The following is a 20,856-nucleotide window of genomic DNA, read 5'->3' as shown; positions in this document are numbered from 1 at the left end:
GGGAGGGGGGAGACATACAGCACAGAAAGTGGAACAGAAGAGCTTGGAAATACACTACCATAAAAGTGAAACCAGCGCAGTGCTGATAAAGTATGTCACCAATTATTAAAACATGCAAGGTGGGTGACAGGAGTTGTTACGTGCAGGAAACATTAACTAGGAAGCAAAAAGAGTGCCTGGAACAGCAGATAGGAGAATCTTGTTTAAGAAAATAGTGCAGACAGACCGTAAATGAAACAACATATGTAAAAGAGCCAGTCCTCGTGGGAGGTGACAACAGGAGATAAGAATTTACTAAAGAGGGACTAACAAGCCTATTAACTAAGCATTTGCAATGCAATAGGTCTCAAATTTACGCGAATTTGAGCTATTGGCTTTATAAATGATAATGCCTTTTATTTATGTTTTGGTTTTTAAAACAAATAAAAGGCATTGTCATTTACAATGCCAATAGCTTAAACTCACGTAAATGCAAAACCTATTGCATTGCAAATGCTTGTTTTAAGTAGGCAAACATAATAAAGAAACCGAGCACAGTGTCCCTGAAGCGGGCGCCGTGCTCAGTATTAACCCCTTCAGCGCGGCGCGGATTTCCGCGCCACGCTGAAGGTTCTGAGCGCGGGCGGGGCCATGACGGAACGGTTCCGTCATAAGCACAGCCCAACCGACGTGCATGACGGAACCGTTCCGTCAAGCGCGTCGAAGGGGTTAAAGATTTACAAAATTAAAAATAAACAGTGCGTGGTGTCCCTAAAGCGGACGCCGAGCTCGGCATACAATTTGGAGCGCGGAGCGCTGCATAAGAAAATTGTCCACTATTGCCCCCACCACTTTCAATAAACAAATAGTGCTCACCCCCCTTATAATACAGACCATGTAAGAAGCCAAGTAAAAGATCCAATCCTTATGGGCGGTAACAAAGGGAGACAAGGCGGTACCAAGGCGGGACTAACAAGCCTATGTTCGAATCAGAAGCCAACATTTAGGAAGGACACTGACACAAGCCAATGACAAATATGGGCGGAGAGTGGATGGGGCTTCCACTGCATACCTTAATACAGGATGCCTGGCAGAGCGAGCTGCTCTGCCGCTAGGCTCAACCTAAAGAATTTGGCTCGAGTGAGCGCAAGCAGAACATAAGTTCAAATAGGATATGTGGTTAAACATGAGACTTCTCTGGCCTACACCACCACAGCACGCACTAGAACACAACCTCTCTCGGTGTCAACAGGTCAGTTAAACAACCCACCCCCAAGAAACAAACTACTGACCGATCTCAGAATTGAACTCCATGTCGGACCATGCATTTTACTTATGCACTCCTCTTAAAATTCCTTACTGCGACGTAGGTTGTGTGAGTTTGAAGAGTTTCTAGATTCAGGTATAATTTAAAGAAAAAAAATCTAAATCATTTTGTTCTTTAAAAATAAAAAAAATCATTTCTAATGTCAGAAGTTGGAAATATGTGCAGATCCCAGGGCTAACGTTTGTCAAAGTATCAATGGCTCCAAACCAAGTACATATATGTCAAAGTATGTGGCTTAAAAAGCAATCCTTTTCCTGTTAGTATAAAGTGAAACTGCTAATACAGCATAGTGTGGCAGCTGAAAGCTTTGCAACATTACCCAAAAAATATGCATCAGAACACTTCACCACCCCATTTTTTAAAGTCAAGATTAAAGAAATGGGCTGTTTATTAGGAGCGCTAGTTATTTCTCACGAGGCTTACTTTGGTAAAGTAAAATCAAGTCTCTTGAACTGCCCAAGTAATTCACTCTGTCAACGCGCATCAAACAAGGAAATGGAGCCGGGTCCTCTTTCGGGTTATCAAGTCCTTGCGTCAGATGCCATACCCACAATACCCGGAAGAAGACTATATGCAGTGGTAAAGTCAGTAAGGCCCCATTCCCAACCTCACGAACCCACAGAAATGCACATTTCTTCCCCTTTTACTTCCACCCAGGAATATTAACATGTCACCTGTACTCACCAAGCAACAATAACATAGGCAGCGTCCGACACTAGGAACCGCCCAGAGCCATGATAGTGTAGGGGCAGCGTAGAGGGAGCTGCACGGAGTAAGGAGCGCGCCTGCACTCAGTATTACATTTTGTACAAAATAAACAGAGCACGGTGGCCCTGAAGCGGGCACAGCGCTCATCAAAGTTTGAAGAAAAAAAAATGGACAGTGAGCACGGTGTCCCTAAAGCAGACGCCGAGCTCAGCATACAATTTAGAGTGCATAGCGCTGTGTAAGAAAATCATCCGCCATTGCCCCATTACTTTCAATAAACAAAATAGTGCTCACCCCCTTATAATGCAGACCATGTAGCATGCCAAGTAAAAGTCCTTATGGGCGGTAAAAAAATGGAGAAATGGCAGTAACAAGGCGGGACTAACAAGCCTATTTTCGAATCAGAAGCCAGCCTTTAGAAAGGGCACTGACACAAGCCAATGACAAATATTGGCAGAGAGTGGGCGGGGCTTCCACTGCATACCCTAATACAGCATGCCTCGCAGAGCTAGCAGTGCATGCGCGTTGCCGCTAGGCTCGACCTAAAAATGAAAAGCCAACATTTACAAAGATCAGTGACTGCAGCCAATTTAAAGGAACGGCAGAGTGTGTGTGGAGCTTCAAGTACATACCTCAATACAGCATGTCTCAAAGAGACAGCGCAAGCGCCGTCTGAAACCTTAAAACGGAATCCTAAATAATCAACTCAGCTACCACACTACAATATCAATTATTGTTTGTAAACAAGATCCACTCTCCGAATGCCTCACACTAAGATGATGAATGGTGCACTTGGGCTCTCACTGAACAGAGCAGGGCCTCTCCTTGAAGGGCAGTTATCTCGCTAGTGCTTCAAGGGTGGCAGCACAGAGTTTCTTTCTCAATCCTTAGGATATGACCTTACAATTAAAAGGAGAAAGCCAGGATTCCTGTCTCTACGTAGGTGTGTGTAGGTCCAACAGAGAAAGGTGAACTTTGCATCTGATGCAGGGATCAGCTTACATGAAATAAGTGGGCGTTTAGCTTCATCGAACTAACCAGTAAAATTCAAAGTTAGCCATAACCTTTTGGGGGGAGCCTATAAACTCAAAGTGCATTAATTTTTGAAGGTGCAACATCTCCATGTAGACCAATTTCAGAAGAACCGGTCTTGCTGGGTTTCAGTACTGCACCTCAGAAAGTCTTCATCAGTAGCACAACGCAAAGTATGTAGGGCTGGGAAAGCCTGGCATTAAAGCTATGAAAGTAAGAGCAAAATAGCTCAGAATAATATGAAGCATCATTAGTGCTATCAAACATAAAACCCCCATAGGTAAAGCAAGCTTGTGTTATGTGCAACGCTGACCGTATACCATACACTTCATGGGTTGCTGAGTTCATGTTGACTAAGAACCACATATGAAAAAGGGTAACCTAACCTGCACATGGTGTTCAATCTGTGTACAACTGTGCAGGGAAAACCAAGTTCCTCCAGTTACTGAAGCCCTTTTATATAACTAATTCCCTACTACGGACAGTCTTTCCCTGTATCAAATCCCTGACTGTCACTGAACCTACATTGAGAAAACTAGTGGATGAGTAGGAACACGGGTACCGTAAATACTGTTCACGCTATGGAAAGAGTTTAGTCTAAACCACACTGTTTGCAGACAATGAAACTCTCATGAGATATGCACCACAGAGTATTTAAAAGTATTTACTAAGAACAGTGTACACAAGGTCTGAAGGTCCTAAAGATCATACCTGGTGCAGACTTCATACTGTGGCGAAAACTTTACATACAGCCCATTTCTTAATTGAAAACAAGCACATGTACATAGGTTAGTACCTGGTGCCACAGCATTCTATGTTAAGAAGACATTTTTATAGTGAGACGTTTCTGTGTCATAACTCAAGGCTGCTTATCATATACTTAGTATGAATAACTTAGAATCTTTTCCCTGCTGGAAAGGATTTTCTGCAATACCAAAAAACTTGTGTGGAACATAATGAACACAAGTTGTTAACTATCACCTGCACACAGAGTTACTCTTCAATACAAAGATTTATAACCTGTTCGATACCTCTACACACCTATGGTGCATTAGGAGCACATATGTTTTGCAAATACTTACACCCAGTAACTGGACACAGACTGTATAAAATTATGTAGAAAAGTAATATGGTAGTTACCCGCTACTATGTAAACCATAAAACAAACTAAAACACTCTTTGGATGACATCATCAGTGATGTCATCAAATGATAAAATAGAACATGTCATGAGTGATGTAATATGTGAAGTCCTAAGCAGTGCATGGCGAGGGTGTGAGTTCTAGTTAACCCTGCTAAATATAAATGGTGAGTTTGTCGTTTTTCTAGCTCAAAACGGTAATGTTGTCACTGACATATTCACCTACCTATAGTGTTACTTTAACCTTTTTTTCTTAGTTAATTTCTGGGTTTTTTCATTAAAAGAAAATAGATATTTTTTACTACACTTAACTATACTTTGACCTTTTTTCCAGTTAATTCCAAAGGTTTTTCTTTTGACAGTAAATTAATTTTTAATTTTCAATCTATATATGGTAGGATGACTATAGGATGTATCTTGTCTGAACAAAGGCAGTGACTTTGAATTGCTGAGGCCCCTCTATCGGATGATTGGTGTGCATAGTAGGGTGTGTGGAGGGACTGGTCTCTCCACTGAGACTTCTCTCTGGAATGACGGGTGTGCATAGTAGGGTGTGGAGATGGTACTGGCCTCTTCCCAAAGACCTCTCTCTAGGAGGACGGGAGTGCATAGAAGGGTGTGCAGAGGGACTGGCCTCTCTGCTGACAGCTTTCCTTAGAGTGTCGGCTGTATGCAGTAAGATACAGGGAGGGACTAACCTCTTCACTAACACCCCTCCATAGTATAATACGCATGCTTATTAGTATGTAGGGAGGGACTAGCCTTTCCGCTGAAACCCTTCTCTTGCATGACGAGTGTGCATGGTAGTGTATGTGGAAGGACTGGCCTCTTCACGAGACCCTTCTCTTGGATGGCAGTTGTGCCTAATGGGGTATGGAGAGGGACTGGTATCTGCTTTTAGTCCTCTCTCCTCGATAACAGGTGTGCGTAGTAGGGTATCTGGAGGAACTGGCCTCTACACTGAGACCTTTCTCTCAGATGACAGGTATCTGTAGTATGGTGTGTGGGGGGGGACAGGCCTCTCCGCTGAGACCCCTCTATTGCATGACAGCTGTGCATAGTAGGGTGTAGGAGAGTTAACTCTTTACTCAGAACTCTTCTAAGCCGATGGCCGTAAATAGTAGTAGTAGACTCTAATGAACACCATCTCCACAGTAAGACTCCTTCCTACTGTAAATAGTGTGCATTCCAGAGTTTATTCAAAGATCACCAATCCTTTTTATTTTTCACGTTCCCAAGAGACTCTCACGAGATAGCAACATTTTTTTAGAAAGAATTAACATACTATTCATCACAGTACTTAAGTCTTACAGACCTCCTCTTAAAAACATGGGGCACAATATGCTTTTCTCCTAGTAGAGCATCTTGACAACTCACCTACTCCTTTTTACTTTTCATGATCTTGCAAGATCGTTAATTATTTTTTGGAACAATATACATTCACTTTTAACACAGTGCTTATACCTTAGAGACCTCCTGTCAAAATCTAGGGGGGACAGGATTCTTTTCTCCTGACCCCTTACATAGTTTATTTGCTTCATGTCCAGAGCACCTGCAATTTTTCACATTAAACAGTAATGGCGGCCATTTAATTTCTAAATCTCCAACAGACAGCCAATCAGAGCACCTGCTCCCACAGGACTCGCTGGAGTTTTTCGCTCCTGCGGGAGCATTAAGGCTCACAGAAAAAATTAACCTCTTGACCAATCACAGGACTCCATTTTTGAATTCGCACTCTCGTTGATCCAACAAGTCCATATATACAATTATTTTTTAAACTTAATTTCTCAATAACTACCAAATGGATTTACATTTGATTACAAAAAACACTATTGGTGGACCAAGATGTAGCTTCCCTGCGAATCTGGTCAAAATCCGTTAATCAGGTTTTGCTGTAGCCCATCTTAAAGAAGTCAATGTAAAATGCATGGGGATTTAGTGTTTTGGGACACCCCTTTTTTCTTGGCCCTTTGCTTATAACTTTGGCACCGCTTGACAAACCTTCACAAAACTCTCACAAGGAGGCTCATCCACCTTAGTTGCTTTGTGGAAAGTTTTAGGGTGAGTCGTCAAGTGGGGGATGAGAAAAAATAGGGGCTTCACATAAAGTGTTTTCCCCATTCATTTTCCTATATGAATATTGAACAGCGATACCGTGAAATCTGCTGAAGAGAATTACACCAAATTTGGCAGAAAGCTAGATCTTGGCCCAGGAAGCATGCTTTTTACTGACTTATTAAAAAAAAATGTTAAACTTAAAAAGTCACAGAAAAAAAACACAAAGGGTAAAGGGACGTTATAGTTAGGTGAAAATTTCAGTTTAAACATACCTTTCTCAACAAACAAAATCTGTGCTCTACATTACTATCTTGTGCCATAAAGTAACTATAACTTGAGCCCTTGCCATGTACTGCTAATTACCCCACAAATTACATCACCATACTTTAGGACACGAGTAATAGTTACTTAAGATAACTAGAACTGGTGAATTTCAGTGATTTTGTTCATTTAAAAAGGGATGTTTTAATTGGCATTTGCACCCAACTATAACGTCCCTTTAATCTTTGTTTTTTTTTCCAGTATATATATTAAACACATACAAATCAAAATAACTTTGGCAGAGTTGGTTTGGCCTACTCAGGGCAAATAGAGCCACATAATTCCTTGCATTTCATCAGAAGCTAATGGGACCACCTGGGTAAACTAAAGACACACTGCACAAGAGGTAATAAAGCTCCTGCTATTCTCATAAGAAAGGCTTAATCTCACTACAGAGAATAGCCAACAGATGGAAGGCCCCATCATGGAGGGCCATATAACATGGGCAATTAAACAATTGGAAACGGGCAAGACACCTGGCAGTGACAAATCACCCCTCGAATTTTATAAATGCGGTCATGCAAAACTTATAAAACCCTTGGCAGAAATGTATACAGCGGCGTGAGAGGCAGGATGACTGCCGGACTCCTCGCAGGAAGCTTTAATCATAATGGTCCGGAAACGGGGTGGCGGTCCACTGGACAGAAGCGAGTATAGACATGTGTCACTATTAAACCTGGATTGCAAGATCCTGGGAAAATCATTGCAAATCGTATCCAGCCGCCCTTATCCTTTGTCCACCCAGACCAAAGTGCATTTGTCCCTGGAAGGAGCACCTTCTCAAATATACAGTGGGTACTCCATCTAACAAATGGCCTGCCGGAGAAGCTTTGCGAGTTGGTGGTGGTCTTGGTAGACATGGAGAAGTCGTATGACAGCCTCTCCTGGGCCTAGCTTTTTGAGGTGGTACGTCACATGGGGTTTGGAGCTAAACAAACGACCTGGATTGTTGTACTATACGTCGCCCCTGAAGCCTGAGTCAGTGTGGGAAGCGAATACTCAGAGCAATGGTGGATACACTGGGGCAACCGTGAGGGTTGCCCGCTGTTGTTATTGCTATTGGCACTTGCTATACAACCGCTGACATGCCGACTGCAGTTGCAGAGCTAGAGCCCTGGGCTACCGGCCAGTGGCAGACTACATGCTGTCTCCCTTTAGGCCGAAAACATACAAAGATATCTGCACGATGTCGACACTGGACTGGCGCCCACGCTCCAAATATTGGACACATTTGGAACGCTGTCCGAGCTGCAGAAGAACATGTGTAAATCATGTCTTTTCCCTATGTCGGACCGGTGCACAGCCATATTTGCGGACACTGGGCCCTTCGCAGTCCTCTTGACTATGCACACCTTTCGATAACTTTGGGTCCAGGTGTATAGGGACCCAGAGAACCCATTCACAAGGGCAGCTTGGGCAGAGTGGTTGCGAGGACACTACCGCTATCACCTATAGGGAGAGTGGAGCTGGCAAAAATGGTTGCTCTGCCGTGACTAAGCTACATGTTCGCCAAAGTGCTACTAATCCTACCCTGACAAGTGTTCACAGCTTGTTGGTTTTCTGAGCTGATGTGAACTGTAGGTTACTGCCATGTGGCTTTGGAGAAAATGTGTTTTCCAATGGCTGCAGGCAGTTTGGGAGTGCCAAACTCTGAACTGTACTATCTGGCGTGCCAACTGCAATGGCTTATGAGGTGGGTAACCCCAAATTCATTTCCGAAGATGGCCAGTATCTGGCCTCACTAAATGAGTAAAGACGTAGTCAATGATGTCCTGGGAGTGGGCCATGGGCTTAAGCGCACACCACTTTTGATAAGAGTAGCTCGATATTGCTGGGCGCGCTACAGGTGGCGTCGCTGCATGGGAACAGCATATTCGCCGGATCTGTCTCTTGAAGTGCCTGCTGGCCTTCATCATGGTAAGGTGTACGGCGCATCGATTACAGTGGCAGCGCGCCTCCATTGACGACCTGGGTCAGCTGTTCACGGAGGATCTGTCCTCTTGTTTGAAGAGATATACACTATCTAAGTGGGACAGTTCTCGACACACGCAGCACTCAGAGAAGCCATTGCTGAGACATGGGGTAACCCAAGCAACCTACATTTTAGCCAACCCATCCACTGCCTACATAAATGAACACAGACACCAGAGTTCTTTAATGTTGAAAGATTGCATGACCGAGTGCTTTATCAGACCACTAAATGTCATATCAACTGTTTCCCAATGTATACCTCTAATACTCAATAAAGATCAATAAAATAAAAAAAGTTTAAACTCAGAAATTCCTAGCGTGGACATCCTAAAACAGATCCACGTCTGACTCAGATTATTGCATTTTGATCCAGACACGACATTCTACTGGTATGTCAGGATATCTGTAACACTTGTTTGCATTAGTTTCAGTAATTTTGTATCTAGTCTCCTGGTTCAGCAGCTCCCAGGTCAATTAGGGGGATTTGCTATTGTCAAAATATTTCTGATTATTAAAAAACTATGATGGATAATGGAAAGCTGCTTACTTGGCTTCCAGGTTCTCCACTATCACGATTTCCTTGTAATTCATATTCAACCCACTATCTTTCTAGATGAAAAAAGGATATAGTAGGAAATGGATACTACAGAGGAACTGGAATTGTAATTGCTGTAGAGGTTGTGGTTATCCGTACAAGCCTCTAAAACACCTAATCTGTTCATGCCCATACTTGCTCCCAGGGCCCTCTTACGTCCTTTTATCTGATTAAGACGTTGTATAGTCAAAAGCGCAGTCTTTGAATGCCTGCAGGGTACAGGGTGGTACATAATCTGTAGACTAACTAAATGTATAGAAATGGTATTTGAAAAGCTGAATAAAAGTGAAAGCTGTTTGCACTTTGTGATCTGCCCATTGAGATAATCTAAAAGGTGTAGGCATGGTCGCATTATACATGTTCCCTTGAAAATGGGCTGCCAGTGTATGGTTTTGCTAATATACCAATTCTAGGAATTATGACCTATGGAATAATAGAGAACTGAGCATGAGAAATGCGATTACTATTCAATGTAAGCAGTAATCTTAGAAGGGTTCGGGCAAGACTGGTTAAGGAAATAGATAGTTATACACATTTAATGATCATTATGAAATCTAATCCGTTGGATACCCACTTTTTTTAGACCCTATGATTAATATTAATTGCATTTGCACTTTATTTTTAGCTGGGCTTGAATCACACATAAAGAGATTTTATAGTTAATCAGCTCAATCAATTTTTGGGCCATAAATTCATTCTGTAGGAGTATTTTGGTCTTTGCACTTATTAATATATGTGCACTTTATTTTTTAGGCATAAAGACTATTATTTATTCAATATTTAATAATGAACTTGCACTATATTTGTGGCTGGGCTGGAATCATACATAAGGGTACTTGATAAATAATTCATTTGGTTATGATATCATGATGTACAGGGTTTATGGTCAATATATTTACTATCATTTTATCTTTTCTTTTTTATGTGGATGTGTTTTCCAATGAATTATTTGCGGTTTGTTTCTAATGATTTTAATTAATCGAATAAATGAACTAGAAAAATGGATACTACAGATTAGGATATAAATGTGCTGTCACCCACTGCTCAATTCTCAAATCGTGTGCAATACATAAAGTCTGATCAAATAACCATTCATGCTTTATCCTAACACTGAGGGTAGCAACCAGAATTACCACTGTGATATGAAAAGAAACCAAATCCAGTCAACGAAGAAAGCATAACAAATATTAATGTTTGCTGCGTGCCTAGATGCACCCTTGCTTGGAAGTCTTCAATGGGGTTTGATTGGCAAACCTGCTAACAGCATGATGACCCATTCCCATTGTGAAGTGATGAAAAGGTGGAAGCTACAGAGTGTATGCTAAAGTTATATAGAAAGTCTATTGAACTGCCTTAGTTTTCACCATGGAGTTTATGCAGCAAGGCAGAGCGCACTAACCAGGGATAGCAAACAGGGGTAGGACTTACCTTGAGACGAAGTCCGCATTCCCTGCTGTTGCCTATCACGCAGATTCCAAAAAGGCTTCTTTGATGAAAGCCTAGGTAAAACATCACAGTAGTTGGTTAGGTTAATGTAAATACCCCCTATTTGTAGTCTGGGGTAAGCGAGCTAGGGATGGATTTAGGAACATAGGCCATATAAATTGACAATCTACATGTTTATACAATATTCCCCTTTTAAAGCTTGGCACATAATGAACAGATTAGCCCCAGCCTTTGCTCCAACTTCATAAATAATTGTAATGACTGTTCTCTCTTTTCAACCTTAGTCCTATTCTGTTTTTAATCAACGAAGGAGCATCTAACTACTAAAAGTTCCAAACGATGAGGTATCTATATAACTGACAAAAGTAGTCTGAAAAAAAACTAAAGCAAACATTGATCTCACTTGACCACAGGTACAGCGTAAAACTTAGCTCTTCATGTTTGTTAAACCTTACTGTGAATCATGCTAACACAGGTGGATTGGCAGACTGCTGAGATGCATCACAGATAATTAAATCGGTTAAGTGACACAGACCTTTTAAGCGTATGCTCGACCTATAGAGCTAATTTATGGGAAGACACTGGTTTCCAATTAAACAATTGTGTGGAATGAAGGAAGGGACAATGGGGTTCAGGCTAGCACTGACAGTCTCCACTTTTGCTGCCAAATAGCAGAGTAGGCCTCCAATCTCACACCTGAAGTGCCCTCTAGTCTAACAGCATTGTTGTGGGCACTACTAATTGTGAGACAAGGTGTTAACATTTATAGCCACTGAAGTCAGTGAAAACACATTTTTAGGTCTCGCCTAGCGAAAGCAGCGCATGCGCTGCTCTCGCTATTGCGAGCAACTTTTGGGATCGATTCTGCGGAGGGCTTGCATGCACGCGCCTGCATGGACAAACATGGCTGCTCTCGCCATGTGTCCATAGCAGACAGCATGTCCGTCGGACAGTGGACAGCCAGACGCCATCTTGCGATGCTTTCGTTGTCATAGCAACGAAAAAGCGATCGCTTTCACTGCCGCTTGCTTTCGTTGTCATAGCAATGAAAAAGCGATCCCTTTCACTGCCGCTTGGTAATTTGGTAACAGCACGTTCCTCTGTCCTCTTGTTTATGTTCTGAAACCACCATGGCGTGGTGACTGTACGGATCTTGGCTTGGTGTAAATGTCTCCCACAGGAATCTTCGCCTTTTTGAAGTCTAGGTATTTACTGATTTATTCTGCTCTCACTTCCGGGGGGGTTCGCGTGGGATGGTTGGCTCCACTAATAGCACACGGTGTCCATGGCCGCCAAGCATCGCACCTCGCCTAAACACGGCGAAGCGTTACAACCGTCACATCCGCCCTCACCCGGCGCTATTTGAATCAGTGACACCATGTCCTTACATGTGGGCTCGAGCCCATGGCTCTCCTCGGTGACACGACCCCAGCTGCAACTGCGGCAACGGCATTTGCTGAAACGCGTCCTCCACCGGGGCGCACACACATGAGCCTTGGCAATGGAAGGAAAGGCTCACTCACCCCCCTTGCCCATGGGTGAGGAAATTATATTTTCTCACATGCATTTGGTTACTTTGTGCAGGAATGTCCTTGTAAGCAAACACTTTTGAGTTCACCAAAACCTCACTACACGTTTTATTTCATAGGTTAATTCTCTTTTGCAGTAACACAGAATGGGGCATAAGGAACAGAGCTGCCGACTTTGGACCTGGGGAACCGGGTTCGAGTCTCAGTGTGGGCTCAACATCCTGTGATTCTGGGCAGCTACTGTATCGATCGGCTTGTCCCTTATTCCCCTGGCGCGGCAGAGATAAGAAGACTTATGATGAATAGCCCTTGCGGTTAAAGCCCTTTATCACGAAAGTTACCCCTTGATATAATATCGATTCTCTACTACTCACTCTCTACTACTCTCTCTCTAATATTCACTCTCTACTTCTCATTACTACTCACTCGCTACTACCTACTCTCTACTGCTCACTCTCTACAGACTTATGAATAGCCCTCGCGGTTAAAGCCCTTTATCACAAAAGTTACCCCTTGATATAATATCGATTCTCTACTACTCACTCTCTACTACTCACTCTCTACTACGCTCTACTACTCTCTCTAATAGTCACTCTCTACTACTCATTACTACTCTCTCTACTACCTACTCTCTACTACTCACTCTCTACTACTCACTCTCTACTACTCTCTACTCACTCACTACTACTCACTCTCTACTACTCACTCTCTACTACGCTCTACTACTCTCTCTAATAGTCACTCTCTACTACTCATTACTACTCTCTCTACTACCGACTCTCTACTACCTACTCTCTACTACTCACTCTCTACTACTCACTCTCTACTACTCTCTACTCACTCACTACTACTCACTCTCTACTACTCACTCTCTACTACTCACTCTCTACTACTCACTCTACTACTCACTCTCTACTACTCACTCTACTACTCACTCTCTACTACTCACTCTCTACTACTCACTTTCTAGTACTCACTCTCTACTACTCACTCTACTACTCACTCTCTACTACTCTCTCTCTACTACTCATTGTCTACTACTGTACTCACTCTCTACTACTCTGCTCTCTACTACTCACTCCCTACTACTCACTCCCTACTACTCACTCACTTTACTACTCACTCACTCTACTACTCACTACTGCTCACTCTCTACCTCTCTCTACTACTCTCTACCTCTCATAAATACAAATATATGCATGCATACATATACATATATGCATACATATGCATGTTATGTACATGAAAGTTTGAAAAACACTAATAAAAGCAAAGCTAAAAAGCCGTCTAATTACAAACAGAATTGCTTTAACTCAAACGAAGGCGAGACCTATTGCATTTTCAATGCTTGTTATTATACTGTGGAGCTCTAAAGCTCTTTCCCCGTTATCCAACATGACTACTTTCACCCACACAATCCGACCTCAGCTGGAGTACTGTTATACCCACCGAAAAACGCTGCTGCAGTTGGGATAGGGTCCAGATAATACAAGTAGATGCAGAGGTGGAGAATGTGTTACTGGCAGCTGGCGAAGGTACAGAAATGTATTACTGGCGTCAGCTGGTGAGGGTAAACTTAGTCTCTTGGGCGGGGTTGCCCGGCACAAAGATACAAAGTGCTCACACTATATCTTGGAACTGATAGCCAACACCTGTGGGAAAACAAGATAGAAGTGTTATTGGTTGCACTAAAATATTGGGGGTTAGTTTGTCCAGTGCAATGATTCTAGATGACGTAGATCAGTGTTATTTTTGGTCTATAAGTCTGTACTCAATTAAGGATACCTTGTGATAACTTCATACAGAACAGTGAAGTGCAAAAGGAGCAAATTAGCAGAACTATTGTAGACCCCTTCCTAAAGTTGTAAACGGGGATCTGTGACATTCTGATAATAGCCGAACTGGACCTGTTTAACTTTGATAACTTGTTGTAATTTGTTTAGAGGGTATTTTTGCTATAACTTGGAAAGGTTAAACTATTTTCTGTGACACCTTGTCTGACCTCTGAGAAATACTTCCCTATGCTCAAAGTCCAAGAGCATGATGGTTGTGAGGAGGGTTGCTTCTATTGTTTTTGGCAACTGTTGTTTAGGGCCAGACTCAATAGCAGCATTTGTTTCAAGTAATGACAGCATTCAAGTTGGGCTGTGGTTGCCACTTCAGCACTAAGCAGAATACCTTTTATACTTTGAAATTGAAACACAGGTTTACAAAATGCGGAACAGCCAATCCCAAAGTTGAATCAACAGAAGCCTTCTCTGCAGCCGTTCCAGTTTAATGACTGGATCTCCTTATCCATCCTTTGCTTCGTGGGCCAAAAAACTCCAGCGGAACTCATGTCAACAGGTTGCCTTGGCTTGAAGTAACAAGTTATAGTTTTAAAGGCAGATAAAGAGACCCGCACAGCTACTGTAAGTAAGTAAGTAAAACATTTGTAGAGCGCATGGTTACCCGAAGACATCCCAGTGCTAGAGGCCACCGCTCATGAACTAGGTGCAGGTTTATGGGAACAGAAACATTTTTATGTGTTTCCGGAAGACCAAATGATTGGTCTCACATCGAATGTTAAGGGGGAGAAGATTCCACAACCTTGCTGCATTATACGAAAAGAGGCGACCCCTTGTAAGTGCTTTGCTTATTTTAGGAACAGTCGCCATCTGTTCATTGCCTGACCGCAAGGCTCTGTTAGGGTAATAAGGGGAGATAATGGAGTGAATAATAGGCAGACCATTACCTAGCATCGCCTTATGTGCAATGCAAAGCGCCTTGAACTGCACTCTCTGCTGAATAGGCAGCCAGTGTAGAGTGGCCAGAGCAGTCCTTGCTGACTGTCAGGGATGTTCAAAAGCAGACGAGCTGCACAGGTCTGTACAATTTGAAGTTTCCTGAAAGTAGTGCTAGGTGCTCCTAAATCAAGGGCATTGGCATAATCGAGCCTGGAGAGTATGAGGGCCTGAACCACCGTTTTCCTGGCAGAGAAAGGAAGCAGGGGAAGAATTTTCCGTATCATCCTCAACAACCCAAAGCAGCTACCTGTAACCTTCCGTGCTCGCTCCCCAAAGTCCAAGTTACAATCCAGTCGGCCCCCCAAACTCTTGATCTGTTCTTTGGGGGGAAGGGGAGAGCCAAAGCAACTAGGCCACGGTAAACTTACATTAGGGGAGGAAGGTTTACATAAAAACATCAGCTCCGTTTTGGAACTGTTGAGTTTCAAATATGAACCCTCCATCCATGCTGAAACGTTTTCAAGGCACCTGGCCAGATCAGGGCCAGGGTTGTTGAGCTGGTTGGGTGAAACAACCAAACTGTGTGTCATCGGCATACGTGACAATCTGAATGTTTTATTTTTGGTGGGATTAAGGGTATCTCGTTCAAGGTTCGGGTTAGATTTGAAAATAACAACCAATAAAGTTCCAATTCGTTAGTGATAACACACATCTAATAAGATCACCAGGGCTTATGGATTCAACTTAGATGATCCTTCAAACACTGAGTTTCTTGTAGCTGGGTTTCATGTGCCTTCTGCCACAGATGACAGCAGTAGCGAGTACTGGGCACACAGTAAATCTCCTCTGTTCAGGTGTTGCAGTGACCATGTGCTAGGCTACAAGCCTTGAAAAGTGATGCTTCCACACGATGACCAGCTCAAATTGATCCTACCTACTAGGCCAGTAGTTCTTAATCTTTTGACCTCTGTGGACCCCCATTTAATCATTAATGGGATCCGGGGATCCCCACTAAGTCATTACTGGAAGACATGGATTCCAGCCTAAACATTTTCGATGATTTGAACCGCAAAACAATACACAAGAGTACAGAAATAAGCATTCAAACAAATGCACAAATTATGAAAATATGTAATTAATTCACAAATATAAAAAAAAATTCTTAATGGGAAGGATTGAGCTTATCTAAACTCCATTGAGGACACTCATTGTCCATACGATATTCACTTGCATTGCTCCCACAAATGAATCAGAGGATACCAACTTAATTTTTTGCCTCCAATTGCTAATTTCTTCACTTTACCGAACGTTTTAAATGTTGCTTTTCTTATTTATATACACTTTAATAATCTGTTAATATGATTTAATTTGCTAAGCAGTTGTGGACCCCCCCTCCCCCCGAGTAGGCTTTGCCGTCCCCCAGATGTCCCCGGACCACAAATCAAGAACCACTGTGCTAGAGTAAGAACCACATCTATATCTATCAGTTTTACAAATAGGAACCAGACAGACTGCAACCTGTGAAAAATACATGGGGGAAGGACAAGCAGAGCAAAGACAGGCAGGGGATCAGGGAGACAGCTGTCTTCAAGCTTATGCTATCTAGTCTACAACCCAACTTCTTACGGCTACATGTAAACTGTGACACTCCCATCATTGGGTAAATCAGTCAGTCCCGTACTTCTCAATCATGCCCCACAAATACACACAAACACTGAGAAACTAAGGCATTCTAGAGAAGACAGATGTACACCTGAGGGCCAAGTAAGCATCCTGCCCAACTCCAAGTGCATTTAAAAATGCCTGCAAAGAAAGAAAAAAATTATATATATTATTAGGCACCCATGTTAAAATGACTATACATTGGCAGACTCCAGCAGAGTCTTGTGCAGACAAAAACCTCAATTGCAAAAACAAGGGACTCAGCTTTCATGTCATTTGAGCAGGAAACATACTTGAGTACAGAAATGTTGACTACAGCGGCAGGGGAATTTAAACCTTCATAAAGTTTGCCACGTGGTTCTTCTGCCCTTTCCTTGAGCTTTAAAAGAGCAGGAGAACAAAGAGAAGTTTTGAAACAAACCACAAACAATTGCATGTGGGAACCCCTCTAATACCCCACACTGCTCCCATGGGGGAAAAACTTCCCACATGTATCAATTTCCTCTGAGAGAAGAGGAATATAGCAACCTGGCTGCTGTGCATGCCAGTCAGGTGTCAGTCAGCTGCCCAAAAGCATACCGAGTACACACTTCCAATTGAAATATAATGCAGTCACTAAATCACAAGCAAAAGCCTTTGGTTGACGAATCAAGCAAAAGCGGAACACAGTTGCTACAATTGCAAAACATGGTGCACTGCAGCTGCATTTAAGGAACCTGCAAGTAGACACTGCAAACTCGCGGCCGCAAGTCAATACCCTCACTTAATGGAATTCATTTTCGCGCTACATCAATACCAGATGGTGGATCTTTTCAACTTTATTTTGAGACTCTCACCACATGATCAACAGATTATTCATTAATTACACTCTTACAAGATCTCAACCGGACATTGGATCTGTACCCTCATATGACTACAGTGTTATAAAGCTGTCAACATCCGCTTCCCGTGACGTCCAATCCGGGCTTACCTCTGGGTCTAAACGTTGACACGCTTGTGACAATCCTGACCCCACTCTTACGGCTCCACACCAAAAGGAAAACCAACCCACAAGTGCCTCGGAGATCACTTCATCACTTGCGCCATTCTATTTATAACTTGTGACAGCCTAATAGTGTCATTTATACACTATATAATGTAAAAAAGAAAAAGTAGTTCCTTCCTTCAATACATTCTTTGATTCACTCATGATCTGTGTGTTCTCTTGCTCTTGTTTTTTCTCTCTGTTATTTGTGAACAATATGAATGTTTGAATAAGCCATTATATATATATATACATGATGCGGTTTTTGTATTCAGTAAAGCTAGAAAGCAATACTGTTCCTGACAGATCCAACATTATCTCTAAAACTTGACACCCAGGTTCTGTGGAGCACTGGGTTACCCTATTATACTAGATGTGCACACACTAAATCACAAGCAAAAGCCTTTGGTGGAAGAATCAAGCAAAAGCGGAACACAGTTGCTACAATTGCAAAACATGGTGCACTGCAGCTGCATGTAAGGAACCTGCAAGATCCTATTACGCACTGGGCACATTTCTGTTATGCTGAAGTAATCTTGCATAACTGTGCACACTTCTTATTTCGCGTTATGCAAAATTCCTGAAATTATGCCATCACGCCATGTGAATTTTAACACAGAAACGATGCAAATGTCCAGAAAGCAAATGGTTGTTCGCAGCACTTGTGTTCTTTTCGCTATTTATTTTGTGAGAAATGCGTCTTCGCGCCTAAAATGGAAGCAACAACTGATTTCACAGTAAACGCTATGTGCTGCTTTTGCATTTTACAGTTTTTTTGTGTCATTTCACGTAATTACACAAAGCAAATTATGCAAACTTCGAAAATCTCCAATTCCTACTAAATGACAAGTGCCATTTTCAGAATAGTAAAGACAGCTTAAACGACTCTTACTAATTACTTTTTTTTCAGTGAGACATTTGAGTGGAACAAAGCACGACATGAGTTTTACAAATAAAAAGAGGCAATCCCCCCCCCCCCCCCAAATCCCTTGATTACCTATGGGTTGTTAAAAGTACCTGAAACTTAAGTCAAACTCAATCATCACAAACCTGAGGATGGGGGCGGGACCGAGAGGAAAGTGGCAACCCCAGGAGCAGTGAATACTGTAGCAGCCAAATCCCAACTTAACTGAACAACGAGGGCGGAACTCTGCACTGCAAGAGGGGTGCAGAGTCCAAACAGGTAATAATGGCAGTGCCCATCTTAACAGGGTATGTTTTATGGTCACCAAGTGGGGCAACGCAGCCCCGCCCCCGCAAAGCCCGGATAGGAGGTCAGCCTCGGGCAGGGGGCATTTACCAATCCGCAGCCACGCCTCCGCGAAGTTTTAACCACGTACCCCTGGCAGCCCGTACCCGCGGAGCCACAGAGCCCCTCTGCAGATTATACTCACACCATTGCTAGCGGCTGCGCATGCGTGCGTTCCAGGTGAGCCTCCCTTCAGGTAAGGGCCGCAAATACTCGTGTGGGCCATGAACGTATACGGGAATTAAGGGGGGGGGGGTACACTGCAGCGACAGTGACACAGGGTCTATTCTCTGAGATGAGGACCAGAGGTGGGGAGGGGCATAGGAGATGACGCGTTCCAGATGTAGGTACAGGTCGGGTGGCTTACTGCAGTGGTTAGCACCAAACACCATGTTTGGCGCAGCAGGAATACAGTAAATTGTTGGTCTACTCACCACCCTTGCCCCTTTCGCACGGATCACCAGTGTCATCCGGTTGCCTTAAGCCAGACACCCGGCTGCTGACACGGACATGCAGAGTCAGTTGCCCAGTAAGAATTCAGCATCTCTACTAACGTCACTGGAGCCCGCCCACTGACGGAAGAACAGTGCAGCAGCTAGATGCTGCATCATAATAAAAATATAAGAATAGAATGTTTCCTGTCACTCGATTGGTTCCGAGCACTTGCGTCCCATAGTCGCGCAGGCGAGGAAGGCAGGCTGCAGATTTCCGTTAGGCAGTAGTTGCGGGCACGTTATGTTATTGTTAGATAAGGGAAATTCTGTGCGGGTGGTCAGTTGACCTGCACCCTGTCTTTGGCCCAAAATATTATAGATAGAGCAAAATTATAGTCGTATTAAATTAAACTCAAAATGTTTTTGGACGTCTTTGATGGTGCTTTCATGCGGGGAAATTAATTATTTGCTTAAGATCAAACAATGTAAGTTGGAAAAGCGAAGGACGTGTTCTCTGGTTTCACTTCGTACAGATGAGATGTAACTGTGCAAGAGGGTAGAGGAAGGCAGAAGTCACATGAAAGCTTAGCTCATTTTAGGCTTGAGGTTGCAGGAGGACCTCGAACTGAGACAGATCTAGGTATCTGTTTCGAGCCAGGCTCGATCTTCCAGTTACTCGCCCTCTACTCATGCGACAAGCCTCTCATGCTCTGCTCTACAGTAACAGGTGCAGGACACACTAAATTCCCGGGTGGACACGGACAGCCATGCAGAGAGGAGAGCCGTACTAGGGGTTTATTTAACTAGGCCCAGAAAGCTAAAGCACAAGCCATCAAAAAATGAAAATCAGGCAACAATTGTCATGAAAAGATATGATAAAGATTTTAAAAGAAAGTTTTCCACGTTTGTCAGTGCTTGAGTACATACCATTATATCACTAAATTGAGAGACATTTATTGAAAGTATGAAAGATAAAGAATGCTCCCATGCCCTGACGATGTTGCCCCAAGTTATCCAACATATCAAGTTTTCTATTTATATTGCATGCAGTGTTATTAAATATGAAGCAAGATTATTTTATATTAACTGTATATGCATTTTTTGTATAGCTTAGCCGTAGACCCTGTACTGTGTTACTTTAATGTGCTTTTCAACAGGATCATCAAGGAAAATGAATTAATTGTGAATTAAACCTATAGGCCACAGATCACATCATTTGTTTGTTGCTTGAATATGAATTTACCTTGATAAAATGAAAGAGGCATTTGGCAAAAAAGGAACAGTTAATTTAATTAAACGAAGCGGCTGGGACAGCAGGCAACAAAGTTAGGGTCTGAAGATTGTCTTGAAGCACATTGGTTTTTTCCGTTATTTTATACTTTCCACAAAGTGAATAAAGCAATGTTTTCATTCTTTTTAGAAGTATGTGGGATCAATGTGGGTAGTCCTGTCTGCACTTTTGCCTAAGGGTTACATGTCCCCCACCTGTGATCTGTCAATCAGTTGCTTCAGGCTTGCTCCAGGCCTAGGTCGCAGGGTCTGCCTGATCACGTATTTCTGACTCGGGGTTGAGGGGGAGGCCATATTGGGTGAATTCAACAACGGCGATGCAAGATCGTTATTATACATGCATATATCATGGTGTATATAGACAT

General features: G+C 42.8%; 1 protein-coding gene across 3 annotated transcripts in view; it reads right to left on the bottom strand.

Moving 5' to 3' along the window:
* The window catches only part of AKAP11 (A-kinase anchoring protein 11), a 245,571-nt gene extending 226,276 nt beyond the window's left edge, over positions 1–19,295 (bottom strand). For 2 of the 3 annotated variants that reach the window (XM_085621810.1, XM_085621812.1), the window contains exons 1-3: positions 18,913–19,219; positions 13,556–13,758; positions 10,560–10,630 (exon numbers count right to left, since the gene is read on the bottom strand). The gene's annotated coding sequence lies outside the window, so the exon portion shown is untranslated. Of the gene's footprint in view, positions 1–10,559; positions 10,631–13,555; positions 13,759–18,912 lie in introns of all 3 variants that reach the window. The other variant, XM_085621811.1, reaches the window with a different exon arrangement.
* Between the last annotated feature and the right edge of the window lie 1,561 nt (positions 19,296–20,856).

The sequence above is a fragment of the Triturus cristatus genome, chromosome 8 (genome assembly GCF_964204655.1).
Source record: "Triturus cristatus chromosome 8, aTriCri1.1, whole genome shotgun sequence".
In the NCBI taxonomy this organism is placed as follows: Eukaryota; Metazoa; Chordata; class Amphibia; order Caudata; family Salamandridae; genus Triturus; species Triturus cristatus.
Note: the sequence above shows the minus strand (reverse complement) of the source record. Positions and strands in the feature narration are given on the sequence as shown.